Source organism: Bison bison, unplaced genomic scaffold, assembly GCF_000754665.1.
Source record: "Bison bison bison isolate TAMUID 2011002044 unplaced genomic scaffold, Bison_UMD1.0 scf7180017864146, whole genome shotgun sequence".
Classification (NCBI taxonomy): domain Eukaryota; kingdom Metazoa; phylum Chordata; class Mammalia; order Artiodactyla; family Bovidae; genus Bison; species Bison bison.
In genome coordinates this window covers 5,827,958-5,854,652 of record NW_011494718.1, presented here as the reverse complement: position 1 = coordinate 5,854,652, position 26,695 = coordinate 5,827,958, and the positions used below count along the sequence as shown (strand labels likewise).

The following is a 26,695-nucleotide window of genomic DNA, read 5'->3' as shown; positions in this document are numbered from 1 at the left end:
TGACTGGAATTCCATCACCTCCACTAGCTTTGTTCGTAGTGATGCTTTCTAAGGCCCACTTGACTTCACATTCCAGGATGTCTGGCTCTATGTGAGTGATCACAACATTGTGCTTATCTTGGTCTTGAAGATCTTTTTTGTACAGTCCTTCTGTGTATTCTTGCCACCTCTTCTTAATATCTTCTGCTTCTGTTTGGTCCATACCATTTCTGTCCTTTATCGAGCCCACCTTTGCATGAAATGTTCCCTTGGTATCTCTGATTTTCTTGAAGAGATCTCTAGTCTTTCATGGCAAATAGATGGGGAAACAGTGGAAACAGTGTCAGACTTTATTTTTCTGGGCTCCAAAATCACTGCAGATGGTGATTACAGCCATGAAATTAAAAGACGCATACTCCTTGGAAGAAGAGTTATGACCAACCTAGATAGCATATTCAAAAGCTGAGACATTACTTTGCCAACAAAGGTCCATCTACTCAAGGCTATGGTTTTTCCGGTAGTCATGTATGGACGTGAGAGTTGGATTGTAAAGAAAGCTGAGCACCGAAGAATTGATGCTTTTGAATTGTGGTGTTGGAGTAGACTCTTGAGAGTCCCTTGGACTGCAAGGAGATCCAACCAGTCCATTCTATAGAAGATTAGTCCTGGGTGTTCTTTGGAAGGAATGATGCTAAAGCTGAAACTCCAGTACTTTGGCCACCTTACGTGAAGAGTTGACTCATTGGAAAAGACTCTCATGCTGGTAGGAATTGGGGGCAGGAGGAAGAGGGGACGACAGGATGAGACGGCTGGATGGCATCACTGACTCGATGGACATGAGTCTGAGTGAACTCCAGGAGTTGGTGATGGACAAGGAGGCCTGGCGTGCTGGGATTCATGGGGTTGCAAAGAGTCGGACACGACTGAGCGACTGAACTAAAACAGCAAGAAATATGACCTCACAGGTCAGGAATTCAGAAAGGGTTTAGCTGAGTGATTCTGGCTCAGGGTCTCTCGTGAAGTAAAAGTCATTGACCAGTGCTATAGTCATCTTAAGAGTCAACTAAAGGAAAAAAAGAAAGAGAGACTCAACCGAAGGGTCTCTTTTAAACTCACTCATGTAGTTGGCAGGTTTAACTTTCTCACAGGATACTGAATAGAGAGCCTCAATTTCTCATTACATCATGTGGGGCTCTCCAAAGAACTGCTTACATCATGATGTGTCATGACAGTTCACTCATCCCAGAGCAAGTGACTGTAGGGAAGGGGAGAGAGAGAGACTGAGAGAGGAGGGGGGCAAGAGAGAGGGGCCACCCTTTCTTTCTTCTTATTTTTTTATTCAAAGATGTTTATTGGTTATTTGAAATGTATCAGACAGTTCTCTAGGCATGTGGGATATTAAATGAACAAAACTGACCAGTTCCTTGTCCTTCTTTATAAAATAATCTCAGAGGGAGTATTCTATCACTTCTGCCATATTCATTTGCTAGAATTCAGTCACCAGGGTGCAGCCAATAGAGTCACGCACAGACATTGAGCATCAGGGGCAGGAGGTGCTGCGGCTCTCCTAGAGGCTGCCTGTTTCAGTTGTGAACACCATCTTTCTACAAATGCAGCCCAAGATCTCATGACGGTTTTGTGCCAAAGGTTCACGCTGATCTTGTCATCAATTGAAACTCAAGTTTCTCTTTGTTTGCTTTACAAAGCCATTGATTTTCTACTTAATCCTTTAAACCCAAGGGCAAGACTTATCTATGATGTTTAATTTGTCTCTAATACATATTTTTAAAAGTTACTTCCTATATATTATAATTTAAATCCCTATTAGAGGAGGAGGAGGATGCTAAAACAAATTTTTCCAGATTTCAACCAATGTACGAAAGTCACTCTTATGGTGTCACTGTCACTCTTATGGTGTCTCCTGAGGGTAAGGGGGGTTAAAGTAGTATTTTGAGTAAATGCAATATCTCATTAAGCCTAAGATTTCTCTTATAAAAGTTGACAAACATTCTTTATTAAATTAATAGAAGATGACCATAAACTATTATATCTGTGTTGGGTCTTCCAGGCCTTTTCAATCTTTGAATAACCAAGCTTTGCAGGAACTGATTAGGAATTCATGTCTGTTCTACTTTCTATTTCTTTGAGTTACTTAAACTTACTATTATTTAAGATTAAAAAATATTATTTTTCTAATCCAGCTAAAATAAAATTAATATTAGATATAGTCCCCACTTAGAGATTTTCTTCTACTCTTCTGCTTTCTAAATAAAGAGTTTTAGTGTACAAAGTAAATACACAAATTTAAAATGGCACAGTTAAGAATTGAGACATAGCACATTACATTTTAAGAATCTTTAGTATAAAAAACATATTTAGTGTTATAAATCTTGCCTCCAGTTTCTCAATAATTCCTTTTCCTTTTACAGAGTAAAAACCACCTAAAAATAAATATGAATAAAATGACATTTCTTAATGTTGTAGATGTGTAGTACTAGTTTTGCAAAATATGAAATAAGCATCTTTTGAATGGCTATTTTTAGTAGCATAGTACAGTTGTCTACTATAAACTAAGGAAGTGTATTTCGAGTTAAAAATCGCTGACCTGATTCAGAACTCCCATCAAAGTAAAATCATATATGTTTTTGACTAGTGGAGAAAGTGAAAGTGAAAGTTGCTTAGTCGTGTCCGACTCTTTGCTACTTACAGTCTATGGAATTCTCCAGGCCAGAATACTGGAGTAGGTAGCCTTTCCCTTCTCCAGGGGATCGTCCCAACCCAGGGATCGAACCCAGGTCTCCCTCATTGCAGCTGGATTCTTTACCAGCTGAGCCACTGGGGAAGCTCAAGAATACTGGAGTGGGTAGCCTATCCCTTCTCCAGTGGATCTTCCCGACCCAGGAATTGAACTGGGGTCTCCTGCATTGCAGGTGGATTCTTTACCAAATGAGCTAGTGGAGAAAAAGAGGTTTCAAATTTGTTTCTTTCCTTTCAACAGAAAGAACCATCTTATTAAGATCAGAAGATCCAGGCTGTGTATAGTACTGCCTCTATGGTATGACCTTACATCAGTCATCAATTCCTCTACATCCTGGTTACTGGTCTGTGAAAGGAAGTGGTTGGATCAAGGTTTCTTTCAGCTTTCAAAGCTTCTGATTCTATGGATTTCCTACAGTTCCCAGTCTCTTCTCTGATAATTTCAATTTTAAATTGTAAGAAATTGTAGAGAAGAGAAGCACAGGCAAATTAAGTATGCATCTGGGTGCTTCAGTTCACTTCAGCTCAGTCACTCAGTCATGTCCAACTCTTTGCAACCCCATGGACTGCAGCACACCAGGCCTCCCTATCACCAACTCCCGGAGTTTACTCAAACCCATTTCCATTGAGTCAGTGATGCCATCCAACCATCTCATCCTCTGTCATCTCCTTCTCCTCCCACCTTCAATCTTCCCCAGCATCAGGGTCTTTTCAATGAGTCAGTTCTTCCCACCAGGTGGCCAAAGTATTGGAGTTTCAACTTCAGCATCAGTCCTTCCAGTGAATATTCAGGACTGATTTCCTTTAGGATGGACTGGTTGATCTCCTGGCAATCCAAGGGACTCTCAAGAGTCTTCTCCAACACCACTGTTCAAAAGCATCAATTCTTTGGTGCTCAGCTTTCTTTATAGTCTAACCCTTACATTCATACATGACTACTGGAAAAACCATAACTTTGACTAGATGGACCTTTGTTGGCAAAGTAACATCTCTGCTTTTTAATATGCTGTCTAGGTTGGTCATAACTTTCCTTCCAAGGAGCAAGCGTCTTTTAATTTCATGGCTGCAGTCACTATCTGCAGTGATTTTGGAGCCCCCCAAAATAAAGTCTGTCACTGTTTCCACTGTTTCCCCATTTTAATTCATCTTTTTTAAGAAAAAAAAATTTAAGCAGTTTTTGGTTTGTAGTAAAATTGAGAGGAAGATACAGAGATTTCCCATATGCCCCTTACCCCCATACCTGCATAGCCTCTCCTATTATCAGTGCCACTCAGTAGATGATATATTTTTTACTACAGATGAACCTACATTGACACATTGTGATCACCTAGAGTCTACAGTTTACCTGAGGGGTCAATCTTGGTTTTGAACAGTCTGTAAGTTTGGACAGAAGTATAATAACATATCTATCATTATAGTATCATGTAGAGTATTTTCATTGCCCTAAAATCATTACTGTTTTAAAGATTAATTTTTTAATTTTAAATTTAAACTTAAAATATTTTTAAATTAATCTTTTAAATTATAAAATGTATAATCTTTGTGGGAAACTCAAATATTTTAGAAATGTAAAATTTTTGAAATGAAAGTCAACCTAACCACTCTTAGAAGAAATCTCTGATAGTGTTTTACACAAACCTCTAGATTTTAAATGTGCATTTTAACTTATATATTAATTCTAACCTAACTTAAATATTTCATGAGCACCTATTATGTACTCAGATTGTTAAAAAAATATAAATATTAACTTAGAGAAATGCAATTGCATTACATCCAATACATACAATTCAAGCCATTGTCTTTTTTCACCTAACAAGGAATCTTGAAATACTGCATGGTTTTCTATTGCCCCTTTAACGGATTACTAGGTTGTTTCCAATTTTCATTATTATGAATAAACTTTCAGTGACTATGTTCCTTTTCAAAATCTCTTTAAACAGTTTGAAAACAAATTGGCTGGAGCAGATTAAACATGAGAGCTAATTCTGACTCCACCCCCCAAAAGTGACAACAGATATGTTATTACCTTAATTGTACCCTTAACCTCCTCAAGGACATTTGGAGAGATCTCTAGAGGTAGTTGTTATTTCAGTGCAGAGAGCAGTACTTCAGGAAAAACAAATGTGTGTGTAAATCACGAGGAAAATATTTGAAAGAGTAAAATGTGAATTTGGATATGATTCATCATTGTTGATTATTTATATTTTTCTATATATTTCTTACGATGAGCCTAAATAGACTTCTAGAATTAAAGTTTTGTTACAGTAACGGAACCTATTTCTATTTAGACAGAAAACTAAATTGCTTCTCTATTGAGATGTAATTCACATATCATACACTTCAGTAAATTCAGTAGTATATTCAGAGTTGTGTACCATCACCATCACCTACTTGTGCTATGCTTAGTCATGTCAGATTCTTTGCAACCCTATGGACTATAGCCTGTCCATGTGGATTCTCCAGGCAAGAATACTGGAGTAGGTTGCCATGCTCTCTTCTGGGGGATCTTCCCAACCCAGGGATCAAACCCAGGTCTCCCACATTGTGAGCAGATTCTTTACCATCAGAGCACCAGCTGCTAAGTTGCTTCAGTCATGTCTGAGTCTGTGCAACCCCATAGACGGCAGCCCATCAGGCTCCTCTATCCCTGGGATTCTCCAGGCAAGAATACTGGAGTGGGTTGCCATTTCCTTCTCCAATGAATGAAAGTAAAAAGTGAAAGTGAAAGCGCTCAGTCATGTCTGACTCTTTAAGACCCCATGGACTGTAGCCTACCAGGCTCCTCCGTCCATGGGATTTTCCAGGCAAGAGTACTGGAGTGGGTTGCCATTGCCTTCTCCATCAGAGCACCAGGGAAGCCCCAAAATACTGGGGTGGGTAACCTATCCCTTCTTCAGGGGAACTTCCCAACCCAGGAATTGAACTGGAGTCTCAATTAATCTGCTTGCATTGCAAGTGGATTCTTTACCAGCTGAGCTACCTGGTAAGCCCACTTGAGAACATTTTACCACCCTATTAAAAAGCCCCATATCCATTAGCAGTCACTCCTCATTCCTCTGTCTCACCACAACCCCTGGCAACCACTAAACTATTTGTCAACTCTATGAATTTGCCTATTCTGGAAATGCCATATAAATAGAATCATACAACTGGTTGCCTTTTGTGTCTGGTTTCTTTCACTTAACAAAATGCTTTCCAGGTTCATGTATGTGTCCCATATATCAGTTCATTTCATAGCCTGTCTTAGTCACTTCGGGTGCTTTAACAGAATACCATAGACTGAGTGGCTTAAACAGCAGACACTTATTTTTTTCGGCGCTGGAGAATGTGAAGTCCAAGAGCAAGGTACTGGAGGATCTGGGTCTTAGAGAGAACCCTCCGCTTGGCTAGCAGTCACCTTTACTAAAAAAAGGATGCGCTAGTGTCTGTTTCCTTGAAAGGGCATTAATCCCATCATGAGGGCTACATTCTCAAGACCTCATCTAAACCTAATTACCTCCCAAAGGCCCCACCTCCTAAAATCATCACACTGGGGTAAGAGCTTCACACATGACTTTGGGTGGGCAGGAGACAAAGTATTTAGTCCATAACATGACCCAGTAATATTCCATTGTATAGAATACCATTTTGTTTATCATTTCATTAGTTGACAGGCATTTAGGTGGTTTCCACTGCTTGGCTATTATGAGTAATGTTACTATGAACACTTGTATTCAAATTTTGTGTGAATGAATGCTTTCAGTTCTCTTGGGTATACACCTAGGCATGGAATTTCTAGCTCATATAATAACTCTATGTTTAACCATTTAAGGAACTGCCAATCTGATTTCTCATTGGCTGTACCATTTTATATACATATAAATATATTATATATATATATATTTGTTGCTGTACCAGCAATATATTAGGACTCTGATTTCTCTAAATCTTCACCAATGCTTATTATTGTCTGTCTTTTTATTATAACCATCCATCCCTGTGGGTGTGAAGTCATATCTCAGTGAGGTTTTGATTTGTGTTTCCCTAATGACTAATGCTGAGTGTGTTTTCACATGCTTATGGTCATTTTTTTTTCTAGTGCTCTCACACATTAAAACAATTTTTTTTCTTGGAGTACAGTTGATCTATAATGCTGTATCATTTGTTTATCTTCTTTAGAGAAATGTCAGTATGAACCTTTTGTCCATTTTTAGTTGGTTTGTCTTTTTATTGTTAAATGTTAGAGCTCTTTATATATCCTGGATACAAATTCTTTATCAGATATATGATTTACAAATATTTCCTCCTATTTTTGGGTTGTCTTTTTACTTTCTTGATAGTGTCCTTTGAAGTACAAAATTTTTTTAATAAAAAGCAATGATAAATTACATTTTTAAAAGGCCTTTGGAGATCTGGATCCAGCATAATATTTTCCTAACACATAATAAAAGTTTCATAGAATTATATAGCAGGTAGAAAAGTAATTCAAGAGTGTATTATAAGAAGAACAAGAGAAGCTAATTGATAATTAATTAAAATATATTTTGATGGGTAGGAAATTAAACATCACATAGCTAATATATGAGAATAAAGACTCTAATATATTTAACTTCTTTTTCATATGTGTAAATGCACATAAAGAAGATTGCAATAAGTTATTTTACACACACAGTTCAGTTCAGTCGCTCAGTCGTGTCCAACTCTTTGCTACCCCATGAATTGCAGCATGCCAGGCCTCCCTGTCCTTACACACACGCACAAGCCAGAGAAAAATCTGTGGTTAACCCTAAACCTACTAAGTGGAATTGAAGCAGAAACAGAGTTGATTACTCAGGTTAATGGGTTGGTGTTTATAAATGACAAATGACTATATTAAAGAAGTTACTAACTTTATATGCTGAACTATCGCTAATGATATTTTACAATAATTATCAAAAGCTGCTTTTGAAATAAACATTTCTGGTTAATTTCTCCTCTCTCTTTGGAATCTTTGGTAATAAAAAAACTATACTCAATATACATGTGAAACTTTTACAACAGTTAATATAGAGCATTCAAAGGTAACAGCTTATAAATTCTCCTTAAGGCAAGAAAAAAATAGTGGGTGTAAGAAACTATGAAACACTATTGTAGTCACTCTTGCCCAAAGACTTCTCCAATGTACTTTGGGCTATTTATTTCCTTCTTGTAAATACATTTTATTGTTCTTTAAAGAAACATGAAGATGCTGCAAGACACAGAAGGAATGAATAAGGAATTCAGGTGGTCAGGTGAGATTTAAATAACAGGATTGGGTGAAGGGAAAGATGGAAGCAGTCTCTTCAACACGAGCCAATAACACAGGCAAGAAAGACAGCATGAAGTCGGAAACCCAATCCAGCAGACTAGTCAAAAAGAGTCTGGAACTTAAGCAGACTTTAAATATTGGGTTGGTCAAAAAGTTCATTCGAGTTTGTTACAGTTTACAGAAAAACCCAAACAAACTTTTTGGGCACCTCAATAATAGATACAGGGACAAATAGCTCGTGGCATCTTGACTCCTGGTAACTCTTATATGCTTCCAGTTAAGAAAGAATTACATTCTCAAACCTGGCTTGAGTCTGCAATGAAGGTCAGCGGAGTACTTGGCTGAAAGGAAGAGAATAGAAGTTTTTGACATAGACTAACCCTGACAAGACTGAGGTCTGCGTACCTGGAGAGTTTCTAAAAAATCTGGACCCATGTATATTCTCCAGAGCGTTCTCTAACTATGCTGGAGAATGTGGGATGAGTTGAAGTGAGCATTTTACCAGCATTTGTGGAAAATCAGTGTTACCAAGTGGCACTTGGTGAACAGAATGTTTTAGCAGCTAATAATAAAACCCATTCACACTGTGACTAATACTGAAAGAATTGGGAAATTTATTATATCATATAACAAGGAAGTTCATAGGGAGGGCAAGGTTGATAGATGCTGTTGCACAACAAGGTCATGAAGGATCCAAGGCTCCTCCAATCTTTACTCTGTCATCCTTCAGACAGAGCTTCATCCTTCAGAGAACAGCTTCCTCCTTGGGCAAGAGACAGATGACAGCAAAAAACCTTGGCATCACAATCCAAACACGCCAGTATCCAGAGAAAGAAGACCACTCTTAGGGATGAGGAAGTGCTTCTAAGAACCCTGGCACAAGTGGTCACACTCCTAATTTGGAACCAACTGCTGAAAAGAAAACAGAATTATAATTAGTTTAGACTGGTCATCTGAGGTGTATTAAATGTCAGTCAACTATTTATACTAAGATTTTGCTTTTGTTGAGACTTCCTCAGTTTCCCCTTAAATTGTCTGTAAGTTATAATGTCATAATTATCGACTGATATCACAAAGGAGATACTGCATAATCTTTTTGCTCATCTGTTTTGGTAAAGAGCTTTTTTCCTTCTCCCATGCCATGAACCAGAACTGAAGTACTACCGTCCTTCTGTGATGACCTAGAAGGAAACAGGTATCTGAATACTTAGCTTGTAAATCAAACTTATAAAGTGATGAAAATGTCTGGGAGAGAAATAAATTCACACTACCCATGCCATGCACATGTGAACCAGTTTAATCACAGGTTAAGTCAGTATGATTAAGGTTTAGAATTAATGGGATAAGTACTTACTGTTGAACTCAAGGGAGTGGGGGTTGTGAGAGGAGACTGTGTGACCTGTCTTGATTCCAGAAAGACAGACAGTTCAATTATGCGATGACATTTATCTAGCATCACAATGAAGACTACAGGTTGAGGGGTGACGAGTAGCAATTGCAGGTTATGGGTTACAGTGTGCCTGTCCATCAGCAGGCCTGGGTTAACTGTGCCACGGACACAACAGGGGAGGGCCTATACCTTTCATTCTTAAAAGAAGTAAACAAGTTCAGGTCCTGCCAAAGATCACTATTTCCAGGCACCTAAACTCACTAGCAGATTTGTGTCTCCATTCCTGACAGGTCAGACAAAGGTACTGACAGAGCTTGAACTATTAATTAGAGCAAAAATGCCTGAAAGCACCCAAAAGAGTTTTTATTTGGGGAGGTTACTTTTTACATGTGTTAAACGGGAGAATCTTTGAAATTCTAAAGTGAAAAAAAAAATTCAATGAAATATATGGACCTTGTCCATCAACAGAGGAAGGGATAAAGATGTGCTACATATATGTACAATGGAATATTACTCAGCCATAAAAAAAGAACAAAATAATGTCCTTTGCAGTAATATGGATGGACCCAAAGATTGTCACACTGAGTGACATTAGACAGAGAAAGACAAATGATACATTATATTGCTTATATGTGGAATATAAGATGATGGTACAAATGAGAACTTATTTATAAAACAGAAATAGTCACATATGTAGAATACAAACTTATAGTTACCAAGGGGGAGATGTGGGAAGGCATAAATTGGGATTGACATATATATATATATATATATATATTGACATATATACTCTACTATTCATAAAATAGATGACTAATAAGAACTTACTGTATGGCACAAGGAACTCTATTCAGTACTCTCTAGTGAGCTGTATGGGAAAATAATCTAAAATAGAGCGAGTATGTGTACATATGTAACTGATTCACTCTGCTGTACAGCAAAACTAATCAACTACACGCCAATAAAACTGAATTAAGAATATATAAAGCCTCATTTTTCCCTTGGTAACTCTAATTGATTTCACTAGATACTTACAGCAGTGGTATTCAAACTTTTCTGATCATAATGCACAGTAAGAAATACATTTGATACGGTGACCCAACACCCACACATCACTTTATATTTTCTAAAACTGAAACAAAAACTCATAAAACAATAGTTAAACTTTCTAAGTCCATGCTAGTCCTACTCCATTTCATTTAAAAGCAAGTGCTGATTGACACTCACTAAATTGATTCCATGACCTACTAAAGGATCTGACTGGCAGTTTGACAAGCATTGTTCTAAGGTCAGTGGATAAGGAACCCCTGAGTCCCTTAACACAAATCACACCTCTGCTCCTCCATAACAGACAATAGTGGGAAGGAGATCACGGTGGGCAATGGTGAGAAGTGGCCGGCAGGGTGACTGAGTCCCCAGTTTCATTCTCCCTCTTAGCCTCTGGCCTAAGGAAGACAAAGCTCTTCTCTTAACTTTATGTGGCCTAGTTAATTTAAATAAGATTTTACCAGAGGCTGAGGGATGACAAAAGGAAAGTGAACAAGAATGAAATGAGCCTGGAAGATCTTTTGTTAAGATAAGACCCATTCATCTACAGCTTTGGTGGCTAGGCCTGGCTGCCTCCCAGTTGCAGAGGATATCCTCTTTTTCCCTTCCAGAAGGACCCTGAAATGAATTCTCAAGAAACAGAGTAACTCCCAGCCAAATACCTGAAGTTCCCCCTCCTGGCCCTCTAAGCTCTGGTTTCCTATTTCTCACCTCTTCTCTGACACTGAGCACAGTAAAGACCCGCTCCTCAGGGGGGACCCGCACCCCTAATGTCAGCAGGATGACCTTGCCCTGTGACTTTATCCTTCTGAGTCAATAACGCAAAAGCTTAACATCCTTGGAAGAGATGTACATAAAGAAGTCTTTTGCGAGTTCTCGAAGGACTGATTAAAATAAATACATTAAAATTTCCAGAAAGCAGGCACATTTACTCTGGCCCTTCTGAAAGAATACTGTGATAAACTCAGGTGGGATAGACACATCATTAGAGCAGCAAACACATCATGCTTCCCAATTTTAACTTTTTTTTTTCCTTCCTGAGAATACAGTCTTGTGAAGTCCAACTCACTGTACCTTAAAGGACAAGTTTCTTGTTCTCTCTGAATCCCAGTTTATTCATCCGTAAGATGGGACTAAATAATACTCACGTTTGTCAAAAAGGATTACGTGAGCTAACTAGATGACATGTATGATTCCTTTAGCTAATCATCAGTACATGGCAGCTGCTGCTTATCTTAGGCTGGTTGGCTATAGACTAAGAAAGCAAACACTGTAAACTTCCTGTTTAACAAAAGAAATCTTAGGTTGCCTGATACTTCCTGGTCTGATGTTTCCTTTGGGAAGCGTTCAATTTGCCTGTTATCTAGAAGGATCGTGGTAGTGTTCAGTTGCTTCAGTTGTGTCCAACTCTTTGCGACCCCGTGGACTACAGCCCACCAGGCTGCTCCGTCCATGGGATTCTTCAGGCAAGAATACTGGAGTGGGTTGCCTGCCTACCTCCACGGGATCTCCTGATGGGATCGAGCCCACGTCTCCTGTGTCTCGGGCATTGGCAGGTGGGTTCTTTACCACTGAGCCCCCTGGGAAGCCCCATCTAGAAGGATACCACTATCTATATTCTGGTCTGCTCTCTCCTGCTATAATAGAAGTCTAATTGTAAGTGCAGTGGATGTAAAAGAAAACAAAAGAGTAAACACAGGATTTCATATGTTTCTTTCTAGGAATAGAAAGAAAAATGCCCAGTTTAGTGCGCCTAGGGGCTGAGACCACTGCAAGAGGCCTGTGCCTCCACTCCCCCTCCAGACTACCAAATTTGTATGCCAGATGGATTTCCTAGAGTTCTGATTGTGTCACTTCATTGCTCAGTAAATGACCTTAGGTCCCCACAACCTACCAAAGAAACTTGGAGCCATATTATTTTGGTATTGAGTATAACTATATGAAGGAAAAGAGCCTAACTTGCTTTTGTTTTGTGAAATTAAATTCATGTTTTATTTTATGCGGGACAGGAAAAATTTAAGCATAAAACACTGTCTTTGCCCTTTGGCCTCCTCCCTCCGCTCTACTGTGCATTGTGTCTGCATCATGCATCAACCACGGCCTCCCAGGAGCAGAAATACCTGCTCAACCATAAAGAGCAACATTCTCCTGGCATCAACAATGTGACTCCTCAAATAAGAGCATTCATCCCTTCTTGATCTTGTAAGGGGTCACAATGACCGACCACTTTGTACCTGCAGAGCTGGATTGTGTAAACTGCCAATAATACATCATTAAATGTACAGCCTTCTGTCCAAAATAACCTGCATCACTGGGTTTGCACCTCTAATGAGTAGCACATTTCTCAGAGCTTTCTGAGAGGTTGTTCACGGGCGATAGTCCTCAAACTGGCTCGAATACAATTTTCCATTTCTTTCTTAAATCAACTAATAATTCACAATGTTTTTTAAACAATAAAATGTTTATTTTTGTTGTTGGAGTCAGTTTGCTTTTATATATTTAAAAAGTTTTATTTCTTAAACAATGGTAGGAAAAGTGCTTTGTTTTTATCATTATCCTTGTGGTGAACTATATACAAAAAAATAATTTACCATTAGTTACATTTAGTGTATTCACAGTTTGTGCGACCATCACCACTATCTAGTTCCTGAATATCGTCATCATCCCGAAGAGAAATTCCGTACCCATTAAACAATTACTTCTTGTTTCTCCCTCCCCCCATTCCCAATCTTAGGGAATCCGTAATCTGTTTTATGTTTTTAGGACTTTGCCAACTCTGGTTATTTCAATAAATGAATCATAAAATATTTGGCATTTTGTGTCTGGATTCTTTCACTCAGCATAATATTTACAAAATTCCTCTATGTTGTAGCATGCACCATTCTTTTTTTTTTTTACCATATGGATATACCTTAGATATGGTATATCCATATGGTAAAATGGATATGGATATACTATTATATCCATATATACCATATGGATATACTAGTCTAATGACTATTAGTCATCTCTAATGACTATTGACGTCATTCAGTTTTGCATGTTCTTGTTGGTCGTTTGTATGTCTTCTTTGGAGAACTGTCTTCACAGATCCTTTGCCCATTTTTAATTGGGTTATCAGTCTTTCATTATTGAGTTGATAGAGTTTTCTATATATTCCAGATACAATACTCTTAGCAAATATATGATTTGTAAATGTTTTCTCTCATCTTGTGGATCTTTTCACTTTATTTACAGTTTCATTTGAAGCAGAAAAAAATTTAATTTTGATGAGGTCCAACTTATCTATTTTTCTTTTTTGCTCGTGCTTTTAGTGTTGCATCTAAGAATCAATTGTCAAACTTGAAGTCAAGAAGATTTACCTCTATTTTTTCTAATGCTTAATAAATTTAGCTATTAAATTTAGGTCTTTGATCCATTTTGAGTTAATTTTCGTACACAGTGTGAGATAAGGATCCAACTTCATTCTTTCACATATGGCTATTCAGTTGTCCCAGCATCATTTGCTGAAAAGACTATTCTTTTTCCATTGAATGGTCTTGGTACTCATTTTAAAAATAGGCTGACCATAAACACATGGGTTTATTTCAATTTAATTTACCCCTAAGTATTTTATTCTTTTTGATGTTATTATAAATAGAATTGTACCTTAATTTCATTTTCTGACAATTCATTGTTAATGTATAAAAATACATTTGAATTTTGTATATCAATCCTTCATCCTGCAATTTTATTGTACTAGTTTATAGTCTATATTTTTGGTTTTTTTTGGGGGGTGCTTTTCTTTTTTTATTTAATTCTTTGCATACAAGATCATGTCATCTGTGCATATGGTTTTACTTCTTCCTTTCCAATCTGAATTCCTTTCTTTTTCTTGCTTAATTCCTCTGTTAGAACCTCTAGATTAATGTTGACTAGAAGTAGCAAGAGTGGATATCCTTGTTTTATTTCTGATCTTAGAGGAAAATCATAGTCTTTCACCATTAAGTGTATTGTTGGCTGTAGGCTTTTCATAGGTGCTTTTTAATAGGTTGAAGAAGTTCCTTTTTATTTACTAGTTTGCTAAGTGTTTCTATCACGAAAGAATGTTGGATTTTGTTAATGCTCTTTCTGCTTCTACTGAGATGATCATGTGGTTTTTGCTTTTTTAAAAAACAAGTATAGATGATCCACTCCAGGATTCTTGCCTGGAAAATCCCATGGACAGACAAGTCTCGTAGGCTATGGTCCATGGGATTGCAAAGAGTCAGACAAGACTGACGTTACTTAGCATGCATGCACATAAAGTTGATTTACAATGTTAGTTTCAGGTGTACAGCAAAGTGATTCAGTTATAAACATATATGTAGATATCTACATTCTTTTAAAAATGCTTTTCTATTATAGTTTTTTCTACAAGATATTGAATATATTGTACTTCCTTGTGCTATACAGTAAATGCTTATATATTATATATTGTATATATTGTAGTGTACATGCTAACCCCCTACTCCCAATTTATCCCTTTCCCCTCCTTCAAGAAACTCAATTGTGAATATTCATTGGAAGGACTGATGATGAAGCTGAGGCTCCAATACTTTGGCCACCTGATGCGAAGAGCCGATTCATCAGAGAAGACCCTGATGCTGGGAAAGATTAAGGGCAGGAGGAGAAGGGGACGACAGAGGATGAGAGGGTTGGATGCCGTCACCAACTCCAGGAGATGGTGAAGGACAGGGAAGCCCGGTATGCTGCAGTCCATGGGGTCTCAGAGTTGGACACGACTGAGCGACTGAACAACAACCTCTTTCCCTTTGGTAACCATGTTTGTTTTCTACGCCTGTGAGTCTGCTTCTATTTTGTAAATAAGTTCATTTGTACTGTTTTTTATTCCGCAGGTATGTGATATCATGTTTGTCATTCTCTGTCTTATTGGCTTAGTACAGTAATCTCTGGGTCCATCCATGTTGCTGTAAGTGGTATTTCATTCTTTTCTATGGCTCAGTGACATGCCGTTGTATATATGCACCACGTTCTTTATCGACTCATCTGTTAATGGACACTTAGGTTGCTTCCGTCTCTTGGCTATTTTAAGTAGTGCTACTATGAACACTGAGAGTTTTTTCTCCCAGTGCATAGGTTGTTTTTTTTGATTTTTCCTTTTAATTTTATTGATATGGTATATTACATTTATTGATTTTGAGAATTAAGCCAATCTCACATTCCTGAAATATATCCCATTTGGTCATGGTATATAATTCTTTTTATATGTTATTGGATTCAATTCTAGTATTTTGTTGAGGATTTCATTCATAAGAGATACTGGGTTTTAGTTTTCTTTTTGTAATAGCTTGTTTAGTTTTAGAATAGCTCTGTCAAGTCTTTTAAATCATGGTAATACTGGACACGATAGTATCGAATGAGCCCTATAGAGTGAGCCTGCAAGTGCTCCCTCAACTTCTATGTTTTGCAAGTGTTTGTGATGAACTGGTACTAATTCTTCTTTAAATGTTTGGTAGAATTCATCAGTGAAGCCACCTGGGGTATGGCTTTTCTTTGTGGGTATAAACAGAGGGAAAGGGGGCAGGGCACAACCTTTAAAAGAATGACATAGTCATGCTGCTGCTGCTAAGTCGCTTCAGTCGTGTCCAACTTTGTGTGACCCCCATAGACGGCAGCCCACCAGGCTCCCCCGTCCCTGGGATTCTCCAGGCAAGAACACTGGAGTGGATTGACATTTCCTTCTCCAATGCGTGAAGGTGAAAAGTGAAAGGGAAGTCGCTCAGTCGTGTCTGACTCTTTGTGACCCCATGGACTGCAGCCCACCAGGCTCCTCCGTCCGTGGGATTTTCCAGCAAGAGTACTGGAGTGGGGTGCCATCATAGGATATGACAAAAACTGGTCAGAACCATCTAGGTCCAAGATGACAGAAGATTCCACTTCTAGTGAAACTTGAGCCTCATTATACACTCATTGCATTATACTCATTTACATTAGCATCTAAATGACACAGCCACCAGTGCCACGACAGTTCTGAAGCTAACCATAAAACGTCAAAAAGTGGGTGGTGGCCCCTGAGATAGAATCAGTCTCCCACTCATTAGCCCATGAAATTACTCAGCCCATAAAAATTAACCACACCAAGACAGGGCCTCTCGCCTTCTGAGATGGCCCATATTCTGTGGGTGTGTTTCTCTCTAAATAAATCCACTTTGTCTCTCGTTGAATTCTGAGATAAGACATCAAGAAACTGAGCTTCATTAAGTCCTGAGAACAAGTGTGTGATCTCAATTAAAAGATTGTGGGTTCAAGTCTCAGTCTGAATTGCAGTTTCAGGTACTTTTTATTACCAATTCAATATGCTTATTATATGTCTCTTAAGATTACCTATTTCTTCTTGAGTTAGTTTTGGTAGTGTCTTTATAATAATCTCTGCATTTCTCCTGTTATCTAATTTATTTATTGGCATATAGTTGTTCATAGTATTCATTTATAATCCTTTTTATTTCTGTAAGTCCAGCAAGAATATCCCCTATTTCATTTCTGATTCTAGTAATTTGAGTCTTTAAAAATTTTTTTCTTGGCCAGTCTAGCTAAAGATTTGCCAGTTTTGTTGATCTAGTCAAAGAACAACCTTTTGTTTCCATTTATTTTTTCTATTGTTTTTCTATTCTCTACTTCATTAATTTCCTCTCTAAGCTTCATTATTTTCTTCCTTGTTTGCCTAAGATTTAATTTGCTCCTGCTTTTCCAGTGTTTTAAGATAGAAGGTTAAGTTATAGATTAAAGAGCTTTCTTTTAATTCAGGCATTTTAGGCTATAAATTACATTCTAAGTGCTGCTTTAGCTATATCCCATAAGTTTTGGTATGCTGCTTCATTTTCATTCATCTCAAAGTATTTTCTAATTTCACTTTGGCTTTCTTCTTTGACCCTTTGGGTACTTAGGAGTCTGTTTTTTAATTTACTTATGAATTTCCCCAGATTCTTTTTGTTACTTATTTCTAATTTCATTCTTTTGTGAAACAAAATTCACATTTTATGGCAAGACAAAAAAAATTTAAATAAAATTTTCTTTTCCTTTTTTCTCCTCTTTCCCCCTACTGTACATTGTGTATCCGTATTTGAATCAACCAACCCTTCCCCACTGGCAGAAATTCCCACTCAAACACTAAGAGCAACATTCTCTTAAGACAACTCCTTAAAGATAACATTCTTTCTTGATATGGGGCCACACTCAGATCTGGATTATGTAAAATGTCAGTAATACATCTTTTGATGTATAGCCCTCTGTCTCAGAACAATTCCTCTATAACTGTGTATTGACTTCTGATGGGCAGAACAGTCCTCAGAGCTTTCTGAGATACTCTTTCTAGGTTATGATCCTCAAATCATGCTCAAATAAAAATTTCCATTTCTTTTCTTAGACTGATTTTTCTCGACACTTTGTTTGAGAACATATTTTGTATTATTTCTATCCTCTTAAATGTATTGAAGTTTACCTTATGGCTCAGCACATGGTCTATCCTGGAGAATCTTCCATGTGTATTTGAGAGGACTGAATTCTGCTGCTGTTGGGTGGAGTGCTCTCTCTGTATCTATTAGGCCTAACTGGCTTATAGCATTGTTCAAGTCATCAATTTCTTTATTGGTCTTCTATCTAATTGTTCATTTTTGAAAATGGAGAAGTCTCCAATTATTATCGTAGAACTACTTTTCCCTTCATTTGTCAGTTTTTGCTTTATGTATTTTTGATGATCTGTTGCTGGATGCATGTATGTTTATAACTGTCATGGCTTCCTGATAGACTGACCCTTTTATCATTATGAAATATCCCTCTTCATCTCCAATAACATTTTAATAGACTTTGTCTATTTTGTCACATTAGTCATTTTAGTTTCTTTTGATGTTTGCATTACATATCCTTTTCTTTTCCTTTACTTTCTATTTATTTGTATTTTTGAATATAAAGTGTCTAGTTTTATAATAGCTTCTTCTGTAGACAATATATAGTTGAATCCCTTTTAAAAGTCCAGTTTGACAGTGTCTGCGTTTTGATTGGATCGGTTCATCCACTCACATGTCAGGTTACTGGACTGCATTTACATTTGTCATTTTTGTTTCCTATATGTCTCATGTGTTTTTTGTTCCTCTATTTTTTTAGTGCAAAAACACACAAAATGGACTGTATATGTTTCAAGTGGGGTAATCTTAGTTGTTCCCAGCTAGTATATGCTGGTTTTTTAACCCAATGTTCAATACAGTATTATTGATACTAGATGATGAATACAGTAGTCTGGCCCAGTGGTTCTTAAAATGCGGAGCAAGATCAGGATACGTAATTCCCAGCATCACGTGGGAATTTGTTAGAGGGAAAAAGTTAATCTCTGTTATCAAACTTGGTTTTGAATCCCAGCTCTACATTTATAGCTGTGTGATTTGGGGGAACTCACTAAAGCATGTAGCCTTTTTTTCCTCATTAATAATCCTGTCTTACACTGTGGTCATGAAAGCTGTAAGAGACTAAGTGAGATAAGGACTGCTCCTGATTTTCTTTCTCACTGCAACAAAATAACAAAAGCTTCTACCTGTTTTCTCTGTATTTTCAGTGTAACTACCAGCAGTTTAAATTACTTAAACCAATTCTCATTTTAGCAATTATTGAGAGGGACAAATGCAGAAACAGGAAGAGGAATAGAAAACATCAAGTTGTGTGGTAGGTTAGCAGAGAAAAAGAGAAATTCAGTCTGAACCCATCTCTCAAGTTGCCCAGAAAAATTAGGTGGCAGTTTAAATATCATTCTGGATGCTGATATATGCTCAAGGTCTGAAATTATAGCAATTAAAAAAACTCACTATTTCTCTGCATTTTTAATTTTACTGAGAGCACAGCAATAATTCTGTAAGGTAGACTAGGCAGGCATTATTATCTCCATTTTGCAGGGACCTAAATCTCAGAAGGATTAAGTGACTTTTGGTGGGAAAGCTGGGACTGAAGCCAAGTCGGTTAATTGCAAATTACACTTATCATAGTACTTGAGAAGCTCTCAAAATAAAGGTCATATGGAAAGGATAAAGGTCATGCTATGTATCTCAACAATACTATTGAATGAATGAATATCTGATTTACAAGTAAAAATCTTGTTACGATGAACATCATCGTAGAGATCCTAGTTAAATGAATATCCATGTATTTGCAATACAGGAGTTGAGGGTAAGAAGTGTGTATGTGGATATTTGCTCTGATTAAAAGTTTGAACAAGAGGCATAATGTTTCTGCAGTCTTCATAATTTGCATTGACTATACACAGACTTTATGGCGGTACATATATTGTTCACTACACTATTTGAAGGTGTCACTGAGTAGAATCCATGTACAGATGAGGCCATGTGTAAGTTTATCAGACCACATTGCTCAATCTCCTTAGCATGCTAGACCATAAGACTCTTGAGGGCAGAGCCCTGTTTTTGAATGAATCATCATTCAAAATGAATTAATTTTGAATATCACTAATAAATGAATCAATACATGAGTCTGTGAGTGAATGTATTTCCTTTAAAATCATTCTTTGTTTACTCTTGTCAAAAGCACCTTTCTCTGACTCTTTAGAGGTTAGAAACAGACCTATTCTCTCCTGCTGGCTGAAAATATTTCCACCTAATCACCTCATACTTGTCAGAATGGCCATCATTAAAAAATCAACAAATAACAAATGCTGGAGTGGGTGTGGAAAAGAGAACCCTCCTGCACTGTCGGTAGGAATATAAGTTGATGCAGCCACTATGCAGAACAGTATGAAGATTCCTCAAAAAATTAAAATATAATTACCATGTGATCCAGCAATCCCACTCCTGGGCATATACCAGGACAAAACTCTAATTCAGAAAGATACATGCAACCCTTGTCCAAAGCAGCGCTATTCACAATAGCCAAGGCACAGAAACAACCTAGATGCCCATTGACAGCATAATGGATAAAGAAGATGTGGTACATACATATAACAGAGTATGCATCATGAAAAGAATGAAATAATGCCAACTGCAGAAATAGAGATGGACCTAGAGATTATCATACTAAGCAAAGTAAGGCAGAAAGAGAAAGACAAATACCATGTGGTATCACTTATATGTGGGGACTAAAGTATGACACAAACGAACCTATGTATGACACAGAAAGAGACTCACAGACAGGGCACAAAGTTGTGGTTGCCAAGGGGGAGGGGCGTGGGGGTGATGGACTGACAGCACAGGATTAGTAAATGCTAACTATTACATGCAGAATTGGATAAACAACAAGGTCCTACTATATATACTGTTTATCAATAAACCATAATGGAAAATAATATGGAAAAAGAATACATAGACATATGTATAACTCAACCACTTTGTGTACAGTAGAAATCAACACAACATTGCAAATCAATACACCTCAATAAAATAAATTTAAAACAAACACCCAAAAACACTAACAAAATATTTCCACCTAAGCCCAGACTAAATTTCTTCCAGAGCCTCTTTTCCCTCTACCACTGGTTTATCCCCTAAGTGACAGTTCAAAATGACTCTCAGTCATTCGGACCCTGTGTTGGGACCCTGAACTGCTCACCTAAATTTGCTTACCACCACTTTCATTATCTTACTCAGTTCTTAGGAACCAAGTTTCTGATCAAAATCAGCCCTTTCAAGGCTCTTTCTGGTGCTCCCTGTTCCCAAGCGTTTTATTTCTTCAACACCTTTCATGCATTCATTATAGTGCTGCATATTTAAATAGTTATTAGTTAATTAGTCAGTTAAGCAAAAAAAAATAGTATTCTTATTTATGTTTGTAAATGTATTGCTAATAAATGCTGTTGGAAATAATTTCCCTTTCAGGGTGAAAGAACGAGGGAAATGGGAAAAAAGAATGTTTTTTGAAAATCTACTTTGTGTCAGTTACTTTCCATGCATTTAATTTTCAAAAATAAATTCAAGTAAGGCAGACAGAGACTAATTGTTCCTAAATATCCATCCTTCTCTTCTTTGAAAAATAACAGGATTTTTGGTAGGCACATGACTATACAGATAAGGCCTCCATTTCCCAGCCTCTCTTACAGGTAAGCACATCACAGTGATATGCAGAGCAGATACACAGAACTTGCAGATGGGGGAAATTCCCAGGTGACCCAGTGGTTAGGACTCTGCGCTCTCACTGCTGAGGGTCTGCATGGAACTAAGATCCTGCAAGCGGCACAGAGTGGCCAAAAAATAAAAAAGGACTTGTAGATGGTATTCTGCAAGGAAAGAAATATGCCTTCCTGTTTGCTTTTTCCTCTCCCTGCTGAACTACATGTTAACTTTCACCTTGGGCCAAGTGGATGAAAGCACCACATTATGGATGGCGGAATAATAAGATTAAGAAGGGAATGGCTACCCACTGCGGTGTTCTTGCTGGGACACTTCTACGGACAGAGGAGCTTGGTGGGCTACAGTCCTCGGAGTCGCAAAGAATCAGATGTGGCTGAGTGACTAACACTAAAACCACAGAGCCTGTGCATCGGCCCTGGACTGTATACAATGGGACTGCCGCATGAGCAACAAATAACTTCTACATTGCTTATGCCTATCAGCGAAGTCTCATTATAGTTTCTGAGTCAAGTTTTCGCTTAACACCTTGTACAACCTATGTGAGTGGCACTCCCTGGAGTTGTGTGACTTGGCAGTTCTGAACTCGCCTTCCGACTAACAGAGTAAGGTGAAGACAAGCTCAGAAAGATTAAAAACTTCTCTGAAGTCAAACTTTTAAGTGATAAAGTGAGACTGAACTCAGATATACATGAGGCCAAGTTGTGACAACACTAGATTCTACCTTAGATTGTCACTTTGTGAAATGTTATCCAGAAGAAAAGTTCCACTGCTTATAGTAGATATACTGTTATATCTACTACTGTGGGCAAGAATCCCTTAGAAGAAAATGGAGTAGCCCTCATAGTCAACAAGAGTCTGAAATGCAGTACTTGGGTGCAATCTCAAAAACGACAGAATGTTCTTCATTTGTTTCCAAGGCAAACCATTCAATATCAGAGTAATCCAAGTCTATGCCCCAACCAGTAATGCTGAAGTAATTGAAGTTGAATGGTTTCAATAAGACCTATAAGACCTTCTAGAACTAACACCAAAAAGAGATGTCCTTTTCATCATAGGGGACTAGAATGCAAAAGTAGGAAGTCAAGAGATACCTGGAGTAACAGGCAAATTTGGCCTTGGAGTACAGAATGAAGCAGGGTAAAGGCTAACTCTCTTGGCAAAGAGTTTTGCCAAGAGAACGCATGGTCATAGCAAACACCCTCTTCCAACAACACAAGAGAAGACTCTACACATGGACATCATCACCATGGACATGGTCAACACTGAAATCAGATGATTATATTCTTTTCAGTCGAAGCTAGAGAAGCTCTATACAGTCAGCAAAAACAAGACCTGGAGCTGACTATGGCTCAGATCATGAACTTCTTATTGCAAAATTCAGACTTAAACTGAAGAAAGCAGAGAACACCATTAGGCCATTCAGGTATGACCTAAATCAAATCCCTTATGATTATACAGTGGAAGTGAGAAATAGATTCAAGGGATTAGATCTGATAGAGTGCCTGATGAACTATGGACAGAGATTCATAACTGTACAGGAGGCAATGATCAAAACCATCCCCAAGAAAAAGAAATGCAAAAAGGTAAAATGTCCGTCTGAGGAGGCCTTACAAATAGCTGAGAAAAGAAGAGAAGCTAAAGACAAGGGAGAAAGGGAAAAATATACCCATTTGAATGCAGAGTTCCAAAGAGTAGCAAGGAGAGATAAGAAAGCCTTCCTCAGTGATCAATGCAAAGAAATAGAGGAAAACAATAGAATGGGAAAGACTAGAGATCTAGGAGATGGTGAAGGACAGGGAAGCCTGATGTGCTGCAGTCCATGGGGTTGCAGAGTCAGACACGACTAAGTGACTGAACAACAGCAACAAGTTATACTCTTACAGTGTAAGGGAACTGGCTTCAATCCCCACTTAAAACCAGCAATAATGGCCGCACGGGTATCAGAAAAAAAGTGAGTGTGCCAAGGACGTGTGCTGTTTTTGTGACAGCAATGGTAATAAGGAATCCAATTTGATTGTACGGCTGCAGCTCTGTAACGACGCTGCATCACCATGTGCAGACGTAATGTCAGCTTTCCTTCCTAATTCTCTTGCTTCCCTCCCTGGACAAGCTCCTTCTTCCCATCTGTTCCCAAGAAACCACATGGCTGAGTGCGCTCCGAGGAGAGCAACACTTGACCTTTAATAAGGTTAAGGACAGGGAAGGGCTCAGTGAGTGCGCAGCTGAGAAAAAGACAGTAACTCTGACATTCATTTTGGAGAGAGAGAGAAAAGGAGAGTTAACAGGTACTGAGTGTCTACTATGTGCCTGTGCTAGGCTTCCAATGTATACTGTGTCATTTAAACTTTTCAGTAACCACAGGATGCAGGTATTGTTCCCACTTAATCAGTGAGAAAACAGACTCTAATACAAAGTCCCGTACCACGTGACAAAGCAATGGTTTGAAACCAGGTCTGGCTTCAAAATCCATGTTCTTCCAGTTATACCCTGAGGCCTTTAAACTTGTTAAAACTGTCTTTTCTTGTTTTCAAATAAGAAAACAAGGAGTGACTCCTTTCCTTGTTTTCTTGTTTGTCTCCTCTATGTAACTCTGAAGAGCATCTGGTTACCTTAAGAAATTTTCCAGGCCTTAATGTGTTTGACATGACCAATAAAATATTCTGCAGCACTCGGGAATTCAGCTGGTCTTCTGTCACAGGGCAATGAAAGGTGCCAGTTGGCAACAAGATAAGGAGCTTAAGCCAGAATGCAAATTAGCACACTACTTCCTCAAGAGACAACGCTCTACCATGGAAAAACACCCTCACCTGAACAGGGTGTTCAGCCACAGGATTGATTTCATTCTCTTTGCCAACTGATCATAGTTTGTTGACCTGTCCTGTTCTGATCACTGTGCTTTGGGAGAAAATAGAGTGCATTTTCATAATTCCATTTGGAACACCTCTACAATGAGAACACATTACTCCATTTTCACTTTGTAAATAGGAAAAGAAAGAGAAAAGCTAAGTTTCAAAAGAAAATGCGTAGTCTGATATAAAGTAAAAATATTAATCAGGATTCATCGATTGAGTCATTCATCCATTCATTCAAGACTAATATACAAAGAGAGATATTTAGGACAGTCTCTGCCTTCTTCCCAGGAGGGAATGAGGTAGTGAAAGTGTTAGTTGCTCAGCCATGTCCGACTCTTTGCGACAACATGGCTTGCCAGGCTTCTCACTTCATGGAATTCTCCAGGCAAGAATTCTGGAGTGGTTAGAAAGCACCAATTAAAAAAAAAAAATCATTACAGTGAAATGTGATTATCGCTGATTTCCTCTTTTTCTTCCCACATCAATTAATCACCATATTCTTTAGGCTCTCATCTTCAAAGCATAACCAGAATTTTCACTTCATCCTTCTACCCAGGACAACTGTACTCACTTAAGTCCAGAGGATGCCGCCTGCGTTTCAGTCTCCTTGAACAGAGTCCTGCCACCACAGCTCTCCACCCCGCGCACTGCCTCCTCTGTCTCCCTGCGCAGAGCTCCTGTCGTCTCCTCGAACAGCTCCTTGTTTCTACTCCTGCTTGCCACACAGCGCTCTCCACACAGCAGCCAGTGTCACTCTGCTACTCACAGGCCTCCGATGGTTTCTCACCCAAAACACAGGAAAACATCAGGTCCTTACTGGGCCTGCAAGCCCCACCTTATCTGAAGCAGGCAATGAGGTCATTTTCTCAATATGACAGGGGATAGGCTGAGTTGGGGACAGGAACAGCATTGTGAGCGACTGTAATAGTCACACATTGAGAGGAAGGGGAAGGGTTGTTGACAGGGAAAAGGGTTGTCGGGGGCCCAAGACTCAACTGAGATCATTGATTTCTCATAGTTCTAGTCTGAAATGTGCAGTTTTCTCTAACCACACCATGAGGGTAGGGTCATTGTAAGGGTACGGAAAAATGCACAGTACTTTCTGTTGCAACCCAAACTCTTCCAACACTTAAAACAACAAACATTTATTATTTCTCACGATTCTACGAGTCAGCTGGGTGGGTCTTCTGTTCTGGGCGAGCTCACTTGGACTACATGGTCTAGGATGGCCTTTTTAAAAAATACCTAATGGTTGGTAGCCAGGTTGTTCTGGAGAGACCTCAGCTGGGCCTTGTTATTTCCCCTTCAAATCATGGCTCCTCTCCAGCAGGCTAGATCAGGCTTCTTCAGGAAGTGAGCTCAGTGTTCTGAAGAGCAGAGAGAGTGAGCCCATGTGTGCAAGCATCTTTTAAGTCACTGCCCAACTTGCTAATGTCCCTTGATGAAAGCAAGTCACACTATCAAGCCCAGAGTTAGTGTGAGAGGGGACAACGCATGGTCATAGATAAAGGCAGGTTGGAAAAATGGGGGCAAATACTACCATGAAGGGTAAATTGCACACTGAAGTAGGTTTAGGGTTTTCTGGGCAGGGTCAGAGAAGGCTAAGGCTTCGAGGAAGTACAGAGTTTTGGTGAAAAAGTATGTTGTTCACATGAAACAACCATGAGCTGTAGCTGAAAAGAAAAGGAAATGAGATAGGGGTGTTTACAGACTGGGAGAAAATGATGTTACAACAATTCTGGAGATGGTCGGGGGAGATGTTCCCACACCAACAAAAAACTCTTGGCCACCAGCTGGTTATCCTAAATTTAACTTGATTCACAATTGGAAAGTAATGCTCAAAATTCTCCAAGCCAGGCTTCAGCAATACATGAACCGTGAACTTCCTGATGTTCAAGCTGGTTTTAGAAAAGGCAGGGGAACCAGAGACCAAACTGCCAACATCCGCTGGATCATCAAAAAAGCAAGAGAGTTCCAGAAAAACATCTATTTCTGCTTTATTGACTATGCCAAAGCCTTTGACTGTGTGGACCACAATAAACTGTGGAAAATTCTTAGAGATGGGAATACCAGACCACCTGACCTGCCTCTTGAGAAACCTATATGCAGGTCAGGAAGCATCAGTTAGAACTGGACATGGAACAACAGACTGGTTCCAAATAGGAAAAGGAGTATGTCAAGGCTGTATATTGTCACCCTGCTTATTTAACTTCTATGCAGAGTACATCATGAGAAATGCTGGACTGGAAGAAACACAAACTGGAATCAAGATTGCTGGGAGAAATATCAATAATCTCAGATA

At 38.5% G+C, this 26,695-nt stretch overlaps 1 long non-coding RNA gene across 1 annotated transcript; it reads right to left on the bottom strand.

The window, feature by feature from the left end:
* Positions 1 to 8,596: 8,596 nt before the first annotated feature.
* LOC104989167 lies at positions 8,597 to 25,189 on the bottom strand. Its single transcript, XR_825340.1, has 2 exons — positions 24,965 to 25,189; positions 8,597 to 8,911 (listed from the first exon to the last, which is right to left on the bottom strand). It is a non-coding gene; the product is annotated as an uncharacterized LOC104989167 (long non-coding RNA).
* Between the last annotated feature and the right edge of the window lie 1,506 nt (positions 25,190 to 26,695).